This window comes from Athene noctua, chromosome 1, assembly GCF_965140245.1.
Source record: "Athene noctua chromosome 1, bAthNoc1.hap1.1, whole genome shotgun sequence".
Classification (NCBI taxonomy): Eukaryota; Metazoa; Chordata; class Aves; order Strigiformes; family Strigidae; genus Athene; species Athene noctua.
In genome coordinates this window covers 98,968,732-98,991,144 of record NC_134037.1, presented here as the reverse complement: position 1 = coordinate 98,991,144, position 22,413 = coordinate 98,968,732, and the positions used below count along the sequence as shown (strand labels likewise).

Genomic DNA, 22,413 nt, shown 5'->3' with positions numbered 1-22,413 from the left:
AACTGTGTGCAAGCACTAGAGCTTGTGTTGTTTTTCAAGTTAGAAAATGTGTTCATGCAAGTGATCTGTATTTGATCCACTGCTTTTGGTGGATCTGCAGGTATTAGTCATTCAGATGTGAAAAGGAGTTTTCTAAGCAAAAACGGACATCAACATTCCTACTCTGGACAAGATTTGTGAAAACAGTTTTTCTTAGAACAGTGTTTCTGAAATGTTGTCATGGTTTCTAAACCATCTTCTCTTCATCTTTCTTGTGTCTCTCCTAGTAGAAATTTTTTGCATGCTAAAAGAGTGTATTTAATAGTAATTCTGTGTCAATATATACAACCAAGAGAAAAAGGACAAAGCTGATTAGCCAGCAGACAGTGCTCTTTGTTAAAGTAAATATTTTGTTTAAGGAGATAAAATGTAATTAGAATTAATCAGCAAGTGCTGTTAAATTATTATGATAGAGAACTGACAGAAATACTTGCAATTTTCAGATTTTACCTAATTTAGAAAATGAGGATCAAAGTGTTTTGAATTTTTCAGTTTTTTATTAATATTATCTGACTTCCCTCTGCTACTCTATGTGAAAGATATTTTCTGTGAAAAATATTATATGATTGCATTTTCATAACTGTTTTTATTTGGTTTTCCATATTTTTCTTTGTTATAATCTTTTTAAAAATAACTTTTTTAATATTAAAACTGTATGAAATAAAAGTACTGGCTTGGTAAAAGGAGGAGTGATTCTTCAATCCCTCTGGATTTCTAAGGAGCTGTTCCGCAAAAATGTGGCAAAAATTTATGGATATGTTGCAGCAAGAATTATTTCTATCTGCCTTTGCTCTTCTTTCTCAGAGAGGGTATGGGTATCCTGAAGTTAGTGCCTTGATTATTCTGTAGCCTGGAAAAAACATTATTTAGAGAGAACAAAGTTTAGCTCAGGCCAGCTGTCCAACTTTTTCTTATAATTTTCCTGCAGGTTTTCCTGTAGCTTATAGAGCTACCTTGCTAACCTTACTTGAGCTTGATTTTTTTTTTTTTTTTTTTTTGCAAGAGTTTGCATATGCAAAGAAATATGGTTGAAGTTATTATAAGGGATCAATAAGTTTGACAATAGCAGTGTAGTAGGGTATTTTTCCTATTCATAACCTTCTTTCCAGGGTGAATGTGGTATTGTCAAGAGCGTGGCAACATCTGCAACTCAAATACATAACTTCCTCTTATCTGCTACTAAAAATTGTGATAAGGGACATTTGTTCTGTTTGTTGGTTGTTTTTTTTTTCCCCTCCAGAGTACCATTTTTTTGATTCTAGGGAAAAATAAGATAGCGCATGTAACTTTAATTACCTTATTTTATGGCTTCAGAAACCAAGACCTTTATTTCTTAAGCATGTCATTTCCAGGTATACTAGCTATTCAAAGATCCTCCCTCTCTCCCTCTTTTTGAAATTTGTCTTCCCTGATCATTGCTCTATAGCTCATTATTATTCATATAGAGCTGTCCTCTTGCTACTTGTTGTATGTCTGCAAGGACACACATTAGATAGTTAAGATAGCAAGTGAATGATCTGAATAATAATGTGTAATACAAGATCTAGAAATAAACCATATAAACAGGAAAAATTAGTGCATCTTTGGAATGGCTAATTATATTGCACTTCATGTATCTTATGATACATCCTATTTGATATCTAATTATAAGTACATTTCCTATGCCATCTTTTTAATTTCTCAAGACCTTATGCTGTCACGTACTCTCATTGAGCGGTTCCTTTAAATTGTACCTATACACTATTGTGTGGTGCAAAGAGAGCACTGATAGACTATGTTGGAAATTATAAACTGTGTTAGATAGTAAAGAATTTGGCCCTGATGATAAGCACAGCCTTTAAAGAAATCTTACCACCTTTCTTGATTTTGTGTGCTGACACTGGTATATTTGATTTCAGAAGGAAATACGGAAAGCCCTGAAGTAATTTTCACTGAACAGCTCTGGCTTTCACTGTAGTATCTATACAAGTTAAGCAAGACATGGTTACTCCTACTTCTGCATGTGTTACATTGCCCTTATATTTTCTTTTGACAAGGTCCATCATTTGAACACTTAAAGCTATCACTGGGGTACCTTCCACTTGTCATGTAAGTCGATTTTCACTGATAAACCTGAAAGTGAGAGATAAAAATGTAAATTAAAACATGTCCTGGTCTGTTGTGATAATTTCTGTAAAGGAGCTAGAGAACCCTACCATGTGCCAATGAATGACTTCAGTAAAACACCTGGGATGCAGAAATATTACAACAGAGAACATTTCTCTTTGATTAGAGGAGAGGAACTTTTAAGCAGGGCTGAATTTTATGTCTTGGAGATAATTAATTAACCATAGAGGAGGCTGTTCTTAGATTCTTGCCTGGAGATGGAATTGTAATACAACTACAAGGAGAATCTGCAATATTGGCTTTTGATCCAGCTGGTTTTGTAGGCTGGAGATTTGGTGTTGAAACTGGGAGAACAGAATGAAAAACTATGTCAGGTCAATGCTGAATTGATTTGAAAAAACAGGAAAGATGTTACGTGTCTTTAAACCTGTTACCTTATTTACCATGCATTTGTGTATTTCAATCTTTGTGCTGTTTAGTAGAATTGTGATGTATTTGAAGCTTCATCCATATTTCTTCAAATATATGTTGCCAGTTCACCTACTGTCTACAGACTTTTTGTTTCACTGACAGTGAAAGGAAATTGGATAACAGGAACCATTCAGTATATTAAGGGTTTCACTCTGAGTAGATTCCACTATGACATTAAGTTCTGGAAATACAAAGATCTGTATACTGTACGCTAAGCATACTATATATAAATACTCTACTAAGAATTAATTTCAGGGAGGATATATGTTATGTATCTTTTGTACATCACTGTCTTCTGAAATAATAATGGTAATCCCTTTCCTCTTCCATTTCCTTTTTGTGGATATTCACAAGCTTCCACTCTTCTATTTGTAAGCAGTACTGAGGCAAAAGGCCTTCTTTGCTTTTCCCTCCCTCCATTTTCCCTGTTAAGGACTATTCACTTTTACTTTGTATTTTCCAGAAACTTTCGATCTCTGTCTTGTTGCTTAAATTTAATTAACTTGGAGCAAAAAACTGTCACCACCACTTCATATGTGTTCTGTTATCAGTTAAAATTTCTATTCCAATCTCAGAAACTTTCCTCACTGGGAAGTCAGGGAATATATTTTCCAAGATATGAGAATAATGGTTATTGAGATATGCAAATTGAAGACTAGGTGCGTGTCCCTCACAGGAGAGAATTTCCCAAAGCCAGAGCTAACAGGAACCTCCATACCAAAGTGCTGGCATCAGGGAAGTTGGGGGGGGGTGGGCTGTGTCAGACTGAAGCTTTTCTCACTTCTATTAATTCTGAAATCTATACCGATCCCAGAGTCTTAAGGATTTTATGTTGTTCACAATATATAGTATTGTGAATGACATTCATTTTCATGGGTGCTTTGAAATATTGTTTATAAGCCACGACTATCTTTCTTAATATTGTTTGTGCATGTGTGTTTATTGGTTTAATAAATTAACTGAAGTTTGTTATATTGCAACATCTGTCAGTAAGTATTCTGAAACAATCTGCTTTTACATAGTTAAATTGAATTAATTTTAATTCAACTGCAAAATAAGGAGAGTGATCTTCCCACCCACCCCCCCGTTCTGGGTTTTATATTGTGTTCTGAAAGTTGCAAAATTGTTCTAGATCTTTAAAGGCAATCCTGAATTATAAGAGCATTATCAAAGGTAACTAAGTTTATCCGTTTTCAGGGCTTCATACTAGGTGAGTTAACAGCCTGTCCTTTTCATCCTGATCCCTTTGTTATTTGCAGTTGTATTTAAGACATTTGAGCTACAATACTAGTGGTAAACTGGATTTTCTAAAATCTGCTGATTTTGTTCTTTGGAAGTAGAATTTAAATCTTGCTTATGAATGTTTGATAAAAAGAACCAAAGATCTTGAAATGTGTCTGTTTGGTATTTCTCACTGTGTGGAATTGCTGTCCATATAAAGCTAAAAAATGAACACCAGCAAAACTTTATTTATAAAAGATTATTTTTCAAGTACTTTCAAGATTACTTTCAAGTGCACATAATAATTCTACATCAGCAATTACGTGCAGGTTTTAATGAAGCTTGTTCTTATTCTGCTGCTGAAAATGTCGGTTGATACAACACTGTGTACTGAGGCATTTCATCCCCAGTGGGATGCAGTTCAGAATCAGAGCCACAGAATCCCCAGAGATATCCACCCAACTTCAAACAGTACTGCCTATGGTTGTTTTGGAGAAAATCCTCCAAATGCTCCCTGTCTGGCTTGGTTCTTCTGTTCCTCGTTGAAAAGCCTGCCAGCTGTTTTCCCCTTCCATCCCTTCTGACGCATTGTGAAGGTTGTTTCTGGAACTGTTTCAGGGAGTTTGTACATATGGCTTTCTGTGAGATGGGATCAATAATTCCTATAGCAATAGCTGAATCCTTTTACCATCCCAGATGATTCTAGGAAACTGTTACACTATCAAAAAGTCTGATTCTGCAGAATTTGTAAATGTAATTTTCCTTGGTATTATTGGTATGTTTATGATGGTGTCATGAATAGCATATCCAGAGATTCATATTTCCAGAGGACATTTATAATGTTTTCTATTACAGAGATTATAATATAGTTTGTAAATATATCTAAATAAAGTGAAAAATAGGCAGAAACTTATGGAAGTCACAATGCTGGTGAATTACTCGTTCCAGTGGTGTTTTCAAATGTAAGTAATGAGAGCAAGAGCTGAATTTACCAAAAAGAACATGTTAAGATCCCATAGGTTGCAAAGTACCTTGTCTATAGTTTTTGCCAGGAAATTCTAGCTGTGTGGCACAGGTAGATGTTGGCCACTGAGCAAACAAAATGGAGCCACTGGTTATGTACTCCCTTCTGTGCTGCTGCCCACCCCACTCAGTGCTGCCCACACCCCACCACTGCTTTCTGTGCACTTGCTGACCTGTACCAGCACCTGTCTGCAAACCCTCCTGGATGGTGCAGCTGCTGCGGCTCCACCACCACAAATGTGATTACCTCCGTGTGGAATGCCTTTTAGGGAGCAGTGTTATTGATTTCAGAATAATGGCCCTTTTATCTTTTGCTTATTTTTCAGCTTTCAGCGATTGGCTTTTTCTTCTTATTGTTCCCATGGACCTATTTCAAAACCAGCACGGTATTTGTAGTTCAGCAGAAATAAATGGCAGGCAGAATCCTCTGTCTCTTCTATGAATAATGAAACAGCAAGGGAAGGATTTGGACTTCAAAAATCAGTAAATGTATTGATGGGAAGGACAGGAAGGAATTAAACACTTGTAACTCTATGTAAACCTTCTTTAACAACAACCGGGTTTTTTAAAGTATGAGGCAGATTTTTGCGTACCCACTGGAAAAAAGTTGTAGGGATTGTAAATCAAGCGTTGTTTCAATTTGCAGGAATTGACTAACAGAAAAAAACCTTACGTACATCTACTTGTCTTTTCATGGCTTTTCTGTACCTCCCAGAACTACTCTGGGAGAGCTGTTTCTGCTTCTGGCCCCATAGATTCTTGGACTCAGAAGCTCTGAGCACAAGAGCCCAGAAGCTCCGTGCTTTCAGGTGTATGGTCCCTACCCACTGACGACTAACTTAAATACTATGCTCTAACTAAAAGAATTTCTCCCTGCCCAACAGCAAGCAGTTTTCTTCCTTGTCGACCAGTCCTAATTTGTATCCTTGATCAGCTGGCTGTAGACCAAATACCCTTCAATTTTTCCATCACAAACCAACCTTCTGATCTGATGACTTTCTGCTCTCTTCTTATTCTCAGTAGCCAGCCTTTCACTGGTATCATTATATACTAGTGCTGTTAGGTTTAGTGAAGCTGTACTGCATGCATCCCAATAACCACAACCTGTAGTATCTTATCTTTCCTGTGAGATCTCCAGTAAAAGTGATAGATAGTATGTGGTAAGGAGGACTTATGTGATACAGGCATTTGCTAAATAGGATCTGAAATACAACTGCCAGTATTCCCCATGGGTACTCACCACCAGGTAAGAGCCATGTTTTCTTAACAGTGGGTATGTTTGATGGTTTTGAGTAGAACTCAGTCCCCCTGCCAAATATCTGTCAGCTATAAACTGACAAACTCACATACTGTGAGAGAAGCTTAGTGGAGTAAGGAACTTAATGTAAAATGCCATTCCTCTGTATAAAAGTACTAGTCTGAATAGTTTTCCCTGTCCAGTTAAAGAAAAGTACAGCACTGGCAATTAGAGGAGTAGTGCTGTGGGTTGAGGATGGAAATGGAGTATCTGTTCTATGGTAGTGCTAAAAGCACAGGTAGGAACCTCATGAAAGGTCGTTATCAAGGTGAAGTTAACCCTTTTTACATCTAATCTAAATCTTCTTCCTTACATCTAATGTAAATCTACCCTCTTTGAGTTTAAAATAGTTACCCCTCGTCCTATCACTACAGTCTTTGATAAAGAGTCCTTCCCCATCTTTCCTGTAGCCCCCTTTAAGTACTGGAAGGCCACTATAAGGTCTCACTGGAGCCTTCTCTTCTCCAGCTGAAGAACCCCAACTCTCAGCCTGTCCTCAAAGCAGAGATGCTCCATCCCCCTGATCATCTTTGTGTCCCTTCTCTGGACTTGCTCCCCCAGATCCATGTCCTTCTGATGTTGAGGGCCCCAGAATCTGAACACAGTACTCTAGGTGGGGTCTCACAAGAGCAGAGTAGAGGGGGAGAATCCCCTCCCTCAACCTGCTGGCTACACTTCTCTTGGTGCAGCCCAGGATACAGTTGGCTTTCTGGGCTTTGAGTGCACATTGCAGGGTCACGTTGAGGTTCTCATCAACCAACACCCCCAAGTCCTTCTCCGCAGGGCTGCTCTCAATCCACTCATCACCCAGCCTGTGTTTGTGCTTGGGATTGCCCTGACCCATGTGCAGGACCTTGAACTTCATGAGGTTTGCACGGTCCCACCTCTACAGCCTGTCCAGGTCCCTCTGGATGGCACATCCCTTCCCTCCAGCCTGTCGACTACACCACGCGCCTTGGCATTGTTGGTGAACTTGATGAGGGTGCACTCAATCCCACTGTCTATGTCGCCAGCAGAGATGTTAAACAGTGCCAGTCCCAATACTGATCCCTGAGGAATGCCACTCGTCACCTGCTCTCCACTTGGAAGTCAAGCTGTTGACTGCAACACTTTGAGTGGGACCATCCAGCCAATTCCTTATCTACTGAGTGGTCCATCCAACAAATCAATGTATATCTAACTCTTTGTGCCTTAGCAATCCATCCTGGTTTTATCACAAGGTTCTGAGTGATAATTAACAATGTAATTTTCATGTTGTCTAAGAAGTATTTATTGACATGAACTAGAAAAGCTTGCGAAACTTGGAGGTTGAAAGTTCTTCTGCAGAGTCAAAATTCTTAAACTTCTGATTCTCACATAATGGGGATGGCTGTTTAAAAAGGCAATAAATAATTAATTTTTTTAATCAAAAATGAGATGATGGCAATTTCAAGTCCTGAATAAAATGTAAAGCAGTTGGAAAGTGCTTTATTTCTATTTACTTACAGTTACTTTGCACTGAAGCAGGTTTTATTTCTATTTTCATATTGATATTTCTGTAAATGTTATTGAATTTAATTTGACTAATCTGAGAATTATCGATTTAGTGTTAGTCCAGTACTGAAAATTCAGTCTGATATCACAAGCACAAAAGCATCCTGTCATCTTTCTTGTCTTTTGAAGTTGGCCAAACGAGTCAGTTGTTAATATACAAATTAAAGTGCATATTAAAGATTAATTAGAACTGCAATAAATAAAGATGAGATAACTCACTGATGCACACACTGCTTCTAACACACATGGAGGTATGGTGTCTACTCCTTTTGTACTTTGGATTGGGTTTGGTGCTACATTTTTGGGTGGCTTATGTGGCCTCACTTGAGTTTTAGCTGATCAGGAATCAGTGGGCATTGTTGAAATAGCCAGCCTTGTAGGAATTAAGATGCAGTTTTAAAAGCCATTTGTCCTTCTTTAGGCAGATTTTCAGTGAAATGGAAATTGGGATGAAAAATGTTATTGCTACATAATAAGCCAGAGAATGTTTTATTGGAACAGCAAACCAGAAATATTGCAGTGGCTGTAAAGCATCAAATATATATAAATACATCAGTTGCTGCGCATGAAAGAAAGTACAGTTATTTGTGTTTGTCATGATTGATTTACCACATGAAATTTCGAGAGAATGCAAAAAAGAGTACAGAGCATTAGATAATATTATTGAAGTGCTAGCCAGTTTTAATTAAGGAACATTCTTTATCTGTTCTAGCCTTGCTTGTGTGGCCACTCAGCCTTGCAAGATTTTCAGGCTTTTTTCTGGGGATTCTAATTTTTTGTTGTTGTTGTTTTGTGTGGGTTTGGATTTTTTTTTCAAGTTTCCTATGTTACCATTTCTTACTGGTGGTAGGGTGGGCTGGCCCTATACAGTGTCTAAGAGTATAAGAGTTAAGTCCGGTCCCTAACTGCCAGATGCCCCACAGCTGCTGCCAGGAATCCTAACAATATGGCTTAATAGAGCAGTGGGATCTTATTGTGTGGGGTGTTAACAAGGCTAACTGGCGACATGCACTTAGTTCCCAGGGGCTGGAGGTCATAAACCATGATCAGACAGAGGGTTGGTGGGGAGTACGGGGAGGGGGGGAGGGTGAGTGAGCTTTATAAGATAGGTTGAAGTAGTTAAAGTCCAATTTGTAGCACTATCTTTATGCAGTGTGGCAATGACCTTTGCTGGCTGAAGAAAGGTTTTTGAAGGAAGAAGCATTAACTGTGATGTGCAAGTCCCTGCCTGCCAACTGCCTCACCTGTGTGAAGGGCAGGCTGTCCCAAAGGTGAGTGCTTGTGGAAGCTGACATGGGCTCCTAGGCACCTGATGGCATCCACCAATGAAATCCCGTGCTTTGGTCCTTCGTGGTGTAAGAGCACCTCCTTGATGTCCCAGACAGCCCTTGGATCTAGCCCCTTGTCATAGGCTTACGCTGCGCAACTGTTTCCAGCCTCAGGTGAAGCACAGTTCATGGTTGCACTGAGTTGTTGCTGGGACTCCTGCTCATCAGTAGTGAGGGAATGGGATGATGGTGGGGAAGGAGAGGTGCCTGCGCTCCCTGCACTGTGCAGCTCACATGGCAATGGCGACTGCTGAATATTGCAGATGTCATAGGGTTCCCACCCCTCGGCTGCGTTTCTGGGGTTAGGCAGTACAGCTACCCAAAGCCACCCGCTGCTGCAAAAGCCAGAGGCCGTTACGAGCAGCACTTGCCTTGCAGAATTGCAAAGTAGTACCCACAGATGCTGCGTGAAGTCGAAGCCTCAAGACCCAGGGCACAACATGAGTCCGAAAGAGTTTCCTCTCTTGAGGCAAAAGGTGAGAAAAGAAAGCTGTTAGGCAAAATCATGCAGAGGGAAGCCTTCACAGATGACTTTAATCTCTTTTCCTGCATCTTTTGTGTCTGAGGTTTTCTGTCCTTCATCAGCCTACTGAAAAATACAGCACTGTGCAGCAGTTAGCTATGCTGGGCTTTTCAAGGTCTTACTTTGCTAGTATAAAAGCAAAATGTTGTTTTACAGTAACATGTGGAAATAGGTGTATATTCAGACCAGTTGGTTTGGAGCTTTCTATTCTGTGCATTTCTTTCTGATTTCTGCTATAGATGTTCATAATGGGAAGGATTAAACAAAATCATGGAAGAAATTTAAGGATTTAAAAATAAAACTAATTTTATTAAAGAAGTTAAGCAGTTAGTAATCCATTTATAAATTTTATGATTCTGTGTTTGTAGATTAGAGCTGTTCATGTAAGCTAATTGTTGCTTTTTTTAAAAAAAAAATTTGCTTTGTATGGGACGCAGTGTATGAAATGAAAACGAAGAATGCTTTCAGTTATTTTATTTCTGAGAAGGGTAAGTTTTCTTGGACGCATTAGTCTCATGTTGACCTTTGACAGGGCCAACAGGTTTTTGGGTGGGAGCTGGAGTTTAATTTGTTCTGTTTAGGATAATAGGACAAATGTTTTATAAACTGTTTCTAAGCTGCTGTGGTAACGTGATTGATTTTCTTTTCAAATGTACATCTACTTTAAATTTTAACTTTTAAATCAGATATTGAGTAATGCTGAGTTATTGAGAAGTTATCAGTTTATAAGCTTTTAGAAAATGACAGACATGCAACTGAAAACCAGAAATAATGTAAATAATTAATCTCCATAGCAAGTGGCAATGGATAGCAATTTGAACTCTCATAGTTACTGAGGTGATTTAGAAGCACAAGTTACTGATGATCAAGTCTCAATTTGCTGCTTACATTTTTTACAATAATCTGCTGCTTTCTGTTTCATTTTGTCTTTCTGTAACTTTGCTGCTTTGTTGGGGAAGAAAGGAAACGAAACCCTAAATCTTTTTCCTTGAAAATCAGTATAGTTGCAAAAATTCTGACTTCTGCTTGGAGAAAACAACCTTGTGCATGTGGAGGGCCTATTTGTTGCAAATGAGATAACTTTTGACAATGGAATTACAAATATTCTTTGAAGTGTATGAACTGCTGCCTTTTCCCTTAGCTTCCTATTTATTTGAAGTTTTGGGAGATAATTTTATTCTTAATCTGCAGAACTGGTTTCTTAATGATATTTAAGGAAACAAAATGTATATATACATGTAAGTCATAAAAAATTTTTCTTACCTTTCATGCAAGCACTTTCTATTCCATTAAAACCATTACTCTTAAAAGATAAAGACAATTATCAATGGCCATCAATAACCCTTGCAAAAAATGCAATACCCTAGAAACAGGACAGTTAGAGGTAATATTCATGGCACCAGTCCAAATGGCTATGATTTTTTTTTTGATCGTTTTTACTCCTTTATCCGAAGAAGTGATATTTTATTAATGGCTGCTTTTTTTCTGTGTAGGTTTTTGGTGGGTTTTTTTGTTTTGTTTTAAATCCTGCATGATTAAAAAACCTCACTAAATAATTGTGATTCTGCCAGTATTCCTGACTTTAACAATGCAGAAAGTCTTTCCACTAAATTTAATGGCAGGGAAGGTCCACGCCTTTCCAGCTTAGACCTGAAAAATCCTTTCCTTCTCTCTTAATTGTGTTACAAAATGGCCTACTGCTACAAAACTGCTTCCTCGGTGTGTAAAATGAATGGCTATACAAATTCTGTCCAGGAGAGAAGTACAGACAGTTACATTTGGAAAAAAACTTTGGGTGGAAACTTCAGAAACACCAGGTTGACTTAAAACGTACATTTCTCTGAAAAGCAAAGGGATGAGTGTCACTTTGGGAGGGTGTTTGAGTGCACCCGGCTACGCTTGCTTTGGGAGGGGGTCGTGCTTCCAGATCCACTGGGTGTTTCTGAAATGCCTCATTGTGTAAATTAAGAAAATAGATGGGGAAAGCAGGTGGAAAACTCTCTGGGGGATTTTGTTTTTAACTTGTTATAATGGTTTAGTAGTTAACAGTTAGAGCTAAGCAGGTGTTTTAAGAGCTCTTATTTAACAATTATCACTCATTTCCTGGCTTCCTGTTTGTTCAGGCTGCTGGAGAACATCACAAAATCAGCCAACTGCTCTCAAAACCTCTTTTAACCCTTTGCCATGCAGTGAAGCTGGGAAGACCCTCTATTCAAGATCCACATAGCTGAAAAGATGCAGTACAAAGCACAAAGCCGTTGTGGTGCAAAGATTGTCTGACAAATGAAAACAAGGCTCTTGAAAATTATTTTGGGCATAGGAGCATCACATAATTGGGAAAAGATTGTATCATTGTTTCATGTCTTTGTCTGATTAGTGTTTTAGATCATTTGTAGTGAATGAACTCAGGGAAGCTCGTGGAGCTCATAAAAGTTGGAGGTTTTTTTGGTTTGCTTTTTTTTTTTTTCTCCTCCCTTAACACTTTCCATTAATTATTGGCCTGGGACATGACAGACACATGAGGATTTCTAAACATGGTGGAGTTCTAATTCGTTGTAATTTAACCAGGCTTCAGAAGCTCATACATGCTGTGAATATTCTTCGTCCTGAATCCTTGAGATTGATTAGGATTTAGGAAAAAAGCATTGGAGAACTGTGAAATACTTCCTTTTTTCTTTAGCAATTACTGTTCTGTTCATAATATGCAAATGAATTTTTTAACTACTCATAGCCTTTGTTCCACAGATTAATACTAAACTATGGTGAAAGTGTAATTTTAAACAAGATTTTAAAATTCAGCTGCTGACAGCACTCTGGAGTTTGTATTTGGACACAGAGCAAACTGTAAGACTCTTGAGGGCTTTTTGAGTTAGTACTATAATAAGGCTTATTGTCAAATGGCTCGCATCAATATTTAATCATAAAATTAAATAAACACAGGCAATTATTTTCTGGGGTGGAAGTATAGTTTGCATAGTGTGTATGACTTTTTTTCAAGCAGGGAGTCTTTTAAGAAACTCAGTAGGTTCAGAAATACTGCTGTACTTACTTGAGAGATAAAAATGGAAAAAATGCTTTTTATTTCTGCTACAAGTTGAAGTGCCTCTGGATGTTGTAGAGATGGATAGGAAAGGAGAGCCTGCATACTAGTAGCGGGCCTTGAATGATGAGTCCTGGTGAGAGTAAGAAATCTGGGGTATATGTCTGTTCCTACATTTGCATACTGCTAACATACTGTATTACATAATACTACTGTATTCATGCCAACTTCACCTTAGTTCATACTGGTTTAAATATGTATCTTCTCTAGTTTGTCTGAAATTACACCTTAGTCTTCACAGTGTAACAGAGACTAGAATCAGGCCTCTACTCTGGCAGAGAGGCTCTTGGTGAAGAAACTATTCCTACCATAAGAAAAGCAATTGTTCTGAATGGAAGGGTGGGGAGGAGAGACCCTCAGTGTGCTCTCTGTGTGTGTACGTGTAGGCACATGTACGCTGCAGATGATAGGCAGGGTCTGTGAAGCTACAGGGAAATGCTTTCTGTGTGCACCCTCACATGCATGTATGTCTGTTCACAGTGTTTCTGCTGTCATCTGTGCTAGTACCAGTATCATTCAGTTCAGGACATTCTGATACCAAGTTTAAAAGTGTTACTCAGTATAATGTTACGAGCTTTATTCAGCTGATTTATTCAGCTGAAATGACAGCATTTTAATTTTAGCAGGTTTGGGCTAGTTTGTATGATGATTAAGCAGTACAAATGGATAAAACCAATTTACATTAAGCATGTAAGTAGTAAAATTGATTTGCAGTTTAATATGCTACAAATTTGGTCTTCAAAAGACAATGGGGAAAAAACCCTGTATTTTGTATGCTGGTTCTGGTACCTTTCAGTTTCCTGGTTAAAAGTGTATCATAATTTCTCCTGTTTCCTTTTAAGATAAAATGCAATTCTTAATATATTCTCTCTCCCAGATTTCCTGTTTGTTTTCTCACATTGTGTCTAAAATCAAATTCCCCTAATTCATTAGTGGGAATTAATAAATCCTTATACTGAAAACCTAAGGAGACAAGCAACAGAAACCAGTGAATAGTGTCCAAGGAAAGGAACAAAAGTGTTTACTCGAAATGCCAAACCGGATTGTTATTCCTTGAACTTCCCCAGAATAGGAGGTGGGTGTTTTATCCTGGTGCTGCTACCCGGGCTAAAAGTTCTCACAGGCACCTTTCAACATTACTGCTGCAGAAATAGTAACTCATTACTCTTGTTGAGAGCCTACACTGCCTTGTAAGATTTTGCCAGAGTTACTCTACTGAGCTAAAATTACTGTTAGCAGGGGAGTTGGACTTGATACTGCAAGTATCTGATTCATTTTACGGTGAGGTCAATATTCCTGGCCCAGGTACTTGGTGCTGTTTTGGATTGATTTTTTTTCAAAGGTGTGTTGAGGATTTGGAGGCACAGTGCAGCAGATTTTGAGCATTGAATCCTCAAGGTATGTTCTGAAAACCTAGCCTCAGTTAATTTCAAGTGGAAGTTTTCCAAATGTAGATAAAGCAGCTGGTTAGGTAGATGCTTATGAATTACTTTTTTCTTTTGTCTTTGTCCAAGCATGCTAGTAGTTGAAGGACTGCATGTAGTTGAAGGGTTGCATGAGCAGCATGTTAGATGTTGTCTTCTGGCATTGTGGTCTTAAATTAAGTGTGATCTTTTCCACACTTGTGGGTGATATGTCATGAGTGTTTTGCAGCTTTTGTCACTTGGAAGGATCTTCCTCAAATGTTCTGAGTCACTGACTCTTCAATTAGTGTCAAATCTCACATGAGTATCTGTGTTTTGGGGGGAGAGGTGGTAGTAGAAGGGAGATTTTTGTTGCTTGCTTGAGCTGTGTACTATATCTTTTTTTTTACTCTTAATTTGCTTTTCTTTTTACTGTAAGCAAAATTAATTTATCTGAATTTGGGATTTTTTAGGATGACTATTGTATAGGTAGTAAAGATGCATAATTTACTGTTGTGTATTGTGGGGAAAAAAAAACAGTCACTTTTAAAATAACATTGAGAGGGTTTAGGCATTTATTCTGTGCTAAAGGAGAAGGTTAAATGTTTCAAAAATTGGTTGCCTAGATAAGCTAATTACTTTATTATAAAGTCTATCTCTTTTGCCTTTTTTAATTAATGTTCAGCCTGGGACTGTAACATTGAAATACAGAATTAAACACAGAATTGATCTATTGGCGTGGAAGCAGCAGAAACTAATTCAGCGGTTGAATTTGTGCTCAGGTTCAGATTAATTAATATGTGATGACCCTGTGAGATCACTGTATGCCCAAATTAGTGCTGTTTCTCTTTCATATATGTATTGCTTTCAGATTATTTTTATTCCCCATGATAGTTTCAGAAGTAATTTTGTTCTTTCTCTCTGTTGTAGACATTTTATAACAATATCAAAGACAAAGCACGATTATAAAATTTGGAGGATTTCCTTTTCTTTTTTCTTCCTAACACATGCTCTGAACAGAGAAGTTTCAAAACTTTTCATGTACATGGCAACTAGAAATGGATGTCTGTGCAATACTGAGAGATGGAGTGATAACAGATGTTCTCCAAAGCAATAGGTAATTCCTTGGCAATTCATCAAGAAAGAACATGCAACCTAGGGGAAACCAGGCTTCTTGTAAAGGGAGCATTCTCCAGCTCCAGGTGTATAAATCAAAGACTTAGTGTATACCAGGCTCTATTTTGGTGGGCCAGGAAATGTAACCAGTTTTGTGTAGAAAGGATAAAATCGTGTAGTTCCTATAAAAGTTTGCAGAGTGTTCTTTTCATGTAATAGGAGACTCCTCGACAGCTTTCTCCTGAGAGAAGGCAAGCATTTCTTCATATTACTTATTTTATTTCTTTTTCAAGTGCCGTAGTCTTATGTCTCTTCAATAATAATATGAGAAAAAATTCTTGAAATCTTCCTTGAATCTTTTGGGTTGTAACACAGCAGTGCAAAATTCTTTGCCTATCTGAAACTTTAGAAACACAGGAATGCAGTGAGCACAGAGGTTATAGTGCCAACTTATTAGTCCTACTTCTGCCAAATGTGGATCAAGCAGATTTGCATCTTAATTATTTTCTAATGTGTTTTTAGTAGGTGCATCAAGACTGAACTCTTTTAGGAGAGGCTTAATGGATGTAATGTTTTCATTTGCTTGGAGTCCAAAATTTAGAATGACATTTATAATAGAGATTGCAACGGCTTCTAAATATGAGATAGATTGCATAGAAATTATGTGACTGTAAAGCAGCAAAAATATGGCACAGCTGAAATTGCAAAAAAAGAAAGGAAAAATTTCTGTAGACTGCTTAGATTCAGGAATTTTGTGCATTGGGAATAGGAGCTTGGCTTATGCATAGTGTTCCATATTCCTCCGTCCTTTGAAGTTGTAGGGGTTAGTATTGTTTTCAATCTGTATTACTTATTTTCATTTGCTCATCCTCTGTCCTCCATGAATTTTTACTTCTGTTATAAGAATAATACAGCTTCATGAGAAGTCCTTTCTGTCCTGTATGCAAGCTGCAAAAATGTCAGATAACAACACTGAATGCTCATTTGTTCAGTAGGAGATACAGTGTTGGATGCTCCCAGTGGTCTCTAAACATCTTGGGGCGCACACAGGTTCCTAGATAGTACTGGTTTAGTAACACTTCGCTACAGTTTGTGTGATTCAGTGTGCAAAGCTCTTTCTTGTGCATATGGAAGTTAAGGATTATTTTACCCTGTGTACAAGTATTTCCAAGAAGGGAGCAAAACTAAAAATAAAAGAGAAGGGCAATAATAATGCTACACATGCTTTTGAATGGTTGCTTTCCCCATTTTCAGTCCTTGGCCTCCCAAAAAGTAGTAGCATTTTTCCACACTGGAAATTATTTCTGAAGATTATTCAGAATCAGAATGTGTGGGAGGTTTGTTTATATTTGTATAACTTTGAGTTTAAAAAAAATCATGTTTGTGTACAGTGTTTTTAAAGTATAAAATACAAGCTAAATCTGGATTAATCTCCATAAACTAAAACTGGATTAATTTTTCAGATAGAGATTTGTGGAATAGAAGTGAGTTTTTTTTATACAGTATGTAGAACCACAGCCTTATATTTCTGCGCAGTATCTTGCTTTCTTCAAGTAGCAAGTGTGAATCCCCACTTTTAATCTGCTCTACAAAATTTGTCTTAGTATGTCATTTTATTTTTAATTTCAAGGTATTTTATTATAAGCTTTTGTATGATGCATACAACTGTTGAATGAGTAAGAGAATTAATGAAATCTTAGGTTTGGAATGCCACACTCAAATACAGGTCCACTGAGACAGTCCTTTAAGTTTGATAAAATTAATAAAATTTAAAAAGGGCTTTTTATCCTGACGGTTCTGAGCTTAGCAGCATTGGGATAATATTAAAGATTCTGTGATAGAGTTTAAAATAGGACTTCATTCAGCATTCTTGTCAAAGTTCTGTTCTTTTGAAACCTATTCTGTATTATCCTGATGCTGTTTTCCAGAGATGGCTACATGTGGTTTGCAATATACTTCAGGGATAGAAGTATCCTTGACTGTCATTGCATAGGCATCTTGGGTTTTGTATCATCCATTTAGTGACAGTAAAATCAATGCACCACAAAAAAAATGGAATAAGACAGAAGAAAAGCATGATCATGCTCATAACCGTTACTGCAATACCAGATACTTTCAGGGAGAGTAACTTTGAGATAGATAACTAAATGGTTTTGCTGATACATGCATCTGATTTCTTAAAGAGAACAAATATCCTTTTCTGGAGTATGTCAGTCTTTTACTCTGTTTTCATTACCTGCATCTCTTTCTGTGGAGCTCATCTCTAGCAGTAGAAGTGGTCATAAAAGGGAGGTGATTTAGGGGAGAGAAGCAAAATATGGTGCCAGTAAGGGCATGATTTCTTTCTGTCTCTTCCCAAATATGTTTCTAGTAAATGTGGATCGTTGAGGTCTGGCAGATAATTTTTTTCTTTTTTTAAAACTTCAGATGATCAAGCCCAAACACTGTTGGGATGCTCTTTTGAATTTGGTTTGCTAGAGCTGTCTGTGCAAAAGACCCAGAGTCACTGACAGCAGTCTAATACAAACTGCAGTCAGTAGGAGGCTTGGTGGTTAGGTAGGTTTTGGGCAGCTCATTATCTTTGGGATATCTTTGGAGTTTATCTGTTTTTATTTGTAGAGATTGATTGAGTCGTCACTTCCAGACTGCAGCTGAATAAGCCCACCGCTCGTGCCATGTTCTCCAAAAGCTTTGAGTTTTGCCTTCAACTAATGTCTCAAAGCTCTCTGGAAGGATCTCCTGTCTGCAGAGTGAATGTTTCAGTTATTGGAGTTTCTCTTCACTGATGGTGGTTCACAGTCATCTAGATTTGGTGTGAAGGGCAAAGCTGCCATAAGCCAGCAGTGTTGCATGATCTTTCACAATAGCTCCTACACTGCCATTAAACTTTATTTTTTATAGAAATTTTTGCAGTGTCAACTCAATAATTATCCTGATTTATGTACAAAGTAAGGGGAGGTAAAAGGAGGGTAAGTAGTTGAGAGTAAAGCATATGATTTGGTTTGATGTGTGCTCTGCTTGCTTAGCCATATGAGTAGCAAGCCTTATATTTTTATATATTGTGTTACCGTTTTAATGACTTTTTAAAATAACAGTACTAAATATTGTCATGGTGCAGGAAATAAGTGATTTACAGCTCTCAGAGAGCTTGAAATTTAGTAATTTTATGGAAAATTACAAATATTTTATCTTTAGCTACTGAAATCTTTTGGTATGAAAATATATTTTCAAATAACTGCTTAAATTTGTAAAAAAACCTACAATAAAAGAGTCAGAGTAGGAAGTATTTGAAGTTGGTTTTGCTCTAATATAAGTTAATTGGGCTGTCATTCCCAGAATGAGCTGCTGTTGAACGTTCAGGATTAACTACGTTTTCCAGCATCTGACAGATACCTCATCATATTTTTAAAATGTGCCTTGGTTCATGGTTATATAATCAAAACCACGTGTTATGAAAATAATTCTGAATGAAATATTGATTCATCAGTTGTTAGTTAATTTTGAATCTGAAAAAAAATCCTTTAGAAGCATTAGTTGTGCAGATAAAAAGTCAGGTCTCCAAATGATGCTAACTTAGCTTTTGTGTATATTGTCTTTTATTTCAATACTGCTTTTTCTTGCCAAAATGCCTGTTAGAGCTGGCGAAATCTGTGCAGTAGGAGAGCTAGTCTCTCTCTGTTGTTTTTAATGTTAGCATGTTTGCCGCTTCTTGCATTTTTCACTGTGCATTTTTATAACAAAAGTTGAAGGGAGGTTGGGAATCTCATCCCATTTAAATGATGATAACATAAATTTAATTAAACCGGTCAGGCCTTAAGTTCATTCTTTGTCGAGTCAGAGAGGTCCAGTTCCTTTCTTCGATATTGTTCAAGGAGTGAGAGCAAAGTGAAGTTTACTTTGTGGTAAACCTATGGTAGCAGTCAGAAAAGCTGTCACTGTCTACATTAAATAAAAGGCTACAACTTGTAGAGGAGTGAGGGGGTGCAGGGGGTGAGGAGTATCAGGAGATCCCAGTGTGGCTGCCAGGTTGTGCCTTCTACTTGCTTGTGGGATGTTTCAGGTTGTACCTGTTTTATAGGTGTTACTTGGTTGCCTGTAGGATCCTGACTGCCCAAGGAATAGCAGCTCTCCTCGTTACTGCATTAGTCCGTGGGTGTTCAGCTTTGTCATGAAGTGGAAGGTACTTCAATAAAGTACTTCTAAAATACCTGGTAACATTTCTGGTTTATTGTTGGGACTGTTCATGGTGTTAAAAACAGTTAATTTTCTTTTAAAATAATTGAAGATGAAAATGAGGACAAATTACAGGTCAGGGTTCAGACTTGAACCTGTTTTTTATTAGGTTTGGTGGAAAAAAACCCAAAACCCTGAGTTAAACAATGATCTTAACATTTTAACAGTAAACCAGCAATTGCATGTTTTTTTCCAGCATTTCTGCAGGTATATGGAAAATTCTGCTAAATTGCCTTACTGAAATTCTGAACACACAATTCCAAAGTTGCACCATCTCTCGTTTTTTGAGGACAGTGTAAGGCAAATGATAAATTACCCAGGATTAGTCGTATCTCCATGGCTGAGTACCAATTAATATTTGAGCCAGATCCTGAGAATGCTAATGTTTTTATACTTTTATTTTTACTGGATTTCACTGCATCTTTATCTTCAATAGTTAACAATTTCATTAGCACACACACATCTATGTATTTTGAATTTTTAGAGGGGGAACCTTTTTCCTCGATGGGGGGAATGATTTTGCAATCAGATAAATTGAAAGCACTTTTAAAGGCAGCTGCTTTGCAGAGAATGAAATCTGAAACAACCCGAAAGAGGAACTGTGTAGACTCCTGGGAGAAGTTAAAATGCAACATATTTGACTGAGCCACAAGCAACAGACTGGATAGGGTCAGAGAATCAGAAATGGAAACAGCCCAAAACTTTCACTCTGCAGTATTACACAGACATCATGGAGATCTATAGGATTCCCCAGAGACCCTTACTTAAAGGGGGGGGTGCCTGGATGGTTAACAAGGTCATACTTGTGCATAAATCATTTTCATCCTTATTACTAGTGAAGAAAAAAACACTTCCAAAAACAAAAAACCACAAACACACACTCAAAACCTTTCTTACCCAATACAAAAGTAACTTTCCCTATACCTCTGTCCTTGAAGTCTCTGGAGTAAAGGGACTGTTGCTGTTACAGTTACTCATCAGGTGGATCTTTGGGAACTGTTTCTGTACTTCCAGCAAAAAAATGTAAATATGTAGTTCCTGTTTCAGATCACCTTTTAAGTTTTTTCAGGTAAGACTGGAGAGAGAGTTTTAAAACATAGGACTAAGTTTTGATTATAGTGCTGTCCAAATGGTGATTTCTGCAAGCAGTGTGAGAGAGTGCTTATGGAAATTGTAGGCTAACCAGAGATGGAAGAATGAGGAACAAGAACATCCAAAACTTAGATGCATTCCTGAAGAAGCCTATCCTGCCTGCCTCCACGCTCCTTAGAAATGACAGATTTTTCATGACACTTCCCCCAGGTGTGAAATTATTCCTCCTTCTTCTGTAGGCTGTGCATAGGAGGGTTATGGGTGGTCAGCATTTTAAAAACTTGTTGGAAATTGAGATCCAGTGTACCGAAGTGTACCAAAGGCCAGATAGACTTGCTGAAAGACCTATCTCTGCCCTTTCTGTGTGGAATTAGCATTGCAAAGCCTCATGCAGTAAACCCCAAATGGAGATTTTTCTGTAAATCATTTGGTAAGGTTCCTTGCTTTTTGGGAAATGATGGGTGCACCACGGCAGAAGTATGTGCAGGTTTATCAATGGGCTGCAATAATGCAATAACGACTGATTATTCCTAGTCAATTTATGAGTTCAAACAAAACTATTAGTATGGCAGCATGCCTAGAACCCACACTCTGGTGTAGATAGTGATAAAGAGATCAGGATCTAGTTGCATAAATGTGTTAAGGAGAGCATGAACTTTTTAGAATTTAAACTCTAAATAAGACTAATTATAGGAGGTGAAATAGGCACATGGAGGGTAAGTTTATTGCCCAGAGCCAGCCAGTAGGTCAACCAACAGCAGAGCTCACTGTAGGATTTCTGAAGTTATTCTTATTTTTCAGAAAATTCTTTATAGGAAGAAACACTGAGCAAACTGGTTTGCTTTAAATAAAAGGAACAATGGGAGGTTACTTAATTTGGATATGTAAAGTACATTTAAAAAATACAGTACCATTTAAAAAATAAAGGGCTTTTTAATCTGAGAAGGGTAAAACAAGAACTAAAGGATAGCCAGATAGGTTAAAATGAGCAGCAAAACACGTAATTCTTTTCACATTAAAAGTGGTAAACTAATGAAACTGGTTACCAAGGGATGTAGCAGATCCTTCATCCCTAGACATTTTCAGAAAAGACTGAAAGTGTTTCGTGGAAGACGGGCGTTAGCTTTGCTCCACTTGGCTCAATAGAAGAGTAAGTAGGAAGCATGCTATGCCCTCCAGGACCAGAACTGGATGGTTCTCATACATTCTGAACTAAGTTTTAAGATCTAAACAAACAAAAATTCTTCAATTATCCTGAGTCAAGTTCCAGGACCCCTGACTATTTGGTTTCATAAAATCTAACCTAAACTCTTACAGAGAAATTACCCAAACCTGAATACTCTTGTATTAAAAAAAATAAAAAAAAAAACAAACCCAAAAAACCCCACCAAACACCCCCCCACCCCACCCCCCACCCCCAAAAAAACCCCTCAAAAACTAAAAGAAAGTTTGAATTATCATCAGTTTTTTCAAAGAACAAAATCCAAATCCACATGTAAATGACTCTGCACTTCCTGCTTCATCATGGACTAAAAGAAGAACAACCAAATCATTACAGTACAAGGCAGGCTAAATGTCGGGGGGAAATTTTTATTGTTTTTTTTTTCTTAAATCTGGGAAATGCTGGAAAGCTTGCAAGTATGTCTGAAAGAGTGGCATTTTAAAAAGGTATACCCAGCATCTTTCATGTCAAACTCATATCTAAAGTGTGAGAACTCCACATGTGATTCAGTTTAAAACACTGCAGTAAATGAAAATAAATGCTAAGCAAAAATGTCAGTTAGTGCAACATACACTAGAATGTGTTTGTTCTTAGGGAGTTTTGAAGATGTGTCTATTCCTGGTGTGCTACTTCTGGCTGGTGGACTCTACTCTGATGTCTAACTTTTCAGGAATAGTAATAATAGCGGTAGCTATTTTTGTCATTT

General features: G+C 37.6%; 1 protein-coding gene across 2 annotated transcripts in view; it reads left to right on the top strand.

Moving 5' to 3' along the window:
• Positions 1-22,413, top strand: part of PRKCE (protein kinase C epsilon) — a 300,873-nt gene that overhangs the window by 67,917 nt on the left and 210,543 nt on the right. The window lies entirely within an intron of this gene.